The sequence below is a fragment of the Myotis davidii genome, unplaced genomic scaffold (genome assembly GCF_000327345.1).
Source record: "Myotis davidii unplaced genomic scaffold, ASM32734v1 scaffold184, whole genome shotgun sequence".
NCBI lineage: Eukaryota > Metazoa > Chordata > Mammalia > Chiroptera > Vespertilionidae > Myotis > Myotis davidii.
The window spans coordinates 3,668,202-3,669,715 of NW_006297021.1; positions in this window are offsets into that span (position 1 = coordinate 3,668,202).

The window sequence follows — 1,514 nt, forward strand, 5'->3', positions numbered from 1 at the left end:
CATCAACTCATTTTCCTTCCTATAGAAATTTGCTTGACCTTTAGTAGAATTATAGAAATAACACAGCTTTGCATCCCAAACAATTTTGATGTGATTTCAAGGAGAAATTGCTGATGGTAGAATATACGTTTTGTAAAGCATATGGAGTAGGTGGGTAATTGTATGTATTTAGTGTATATGTCTCTGCATGTGGAAATAATGCTACTGTAAGGCAATGGAAAATTGTCATTGTTGCATGCTTATAATAACTATAAAGTATACACCATGCATATTGCAGAACCTGTGCACTTTATAGAAAGTTCTTTGTCTGAAAGTAGCATAATTCTGTATGATGCAGTGCTCTAATTAGAACAGTGCTTTATTGGGCAGAAAAGTAAATGGCCACCCCCACCTACATACTGTAATCAGTTACTATAGAATGTGTAATGCATATAACACGCAGACAATGGACATGCTCATTACTTTTACTCTAATATTTTCTTATGTATATGAATCAAAAATAGTCATTTGTAGTTTGCCAAACAATTGCTTTAAATGAATAGGAGAGGGGCGTGTTTATGCAATACCAGATCATCTGTGTACCTTTTAGCTTTAAGAAAACATGAGTACATTGTTATTGCAATTAGGTCATTATTTATTGTTGTGATTCCTAAATCAGAATACTTAATCATGCTTTAGTCCAGTCCACCCTTGTAGATTAAATATTTATGAAATAGCTTTTAATTCTGATGATATAGAGATTATAAGCTCCCTAATATATGTAAATAAAACACCCACGCTAAATACACATGTTGCCACTGATTTTAGGCAGAGCAAAATAGAACAAACATGTACCCATTTATTCCAGCAAATTTTTGCTCTTTGTTGAATTCCAGAGAAAGCAACGTTACTGCACTGAGAGAAGAAAATTAGAAAATTAATAATTAACTCCTCCCATATTCTCCCTTTGTAAAACTTCTGACATAAACTCTTAAAAATATTTTTAGAATTTTTAATATAATCATGTAGCTTTTTAGACATACAAAAAAATAAAGTGCAATGACATATATACACCCGCCACACCACTTAAAATCAAACTCTGTCACTGATTCAGTTTCCATTCGAACCTTTTCAAGCCACTTCCTGTATCCTCCACCACAGGGTTGCGTTAGGTATCATAAAAGTACATCTTTTAAATGACTAATTTCAGTTTTCTTAAAGCAATCAACTAGCTAATTACATACAGGATGGGGGAAAATAGTTTGCAGTTGTGAGTATGCACAACACAGACTTTATATGATTATTTATTATTGTATTTTTCATAGGAACAAATTGTAAACCTACATTTGCCCCCCATACATTGAATGGCTAGGAGCAACCTATTTTCAGAGACACTAAAGTTGGACAATCTTAGTTCCAGAATGTTTTGCTTAGGTACCTACAACTCAGTAGACATCTAACAAAACCAAACCTCTGGCAATTATTCATTCATTCTTTCCTTCATTTTTAAAGCGTTCCCAAGGGAGCAGAGCAAT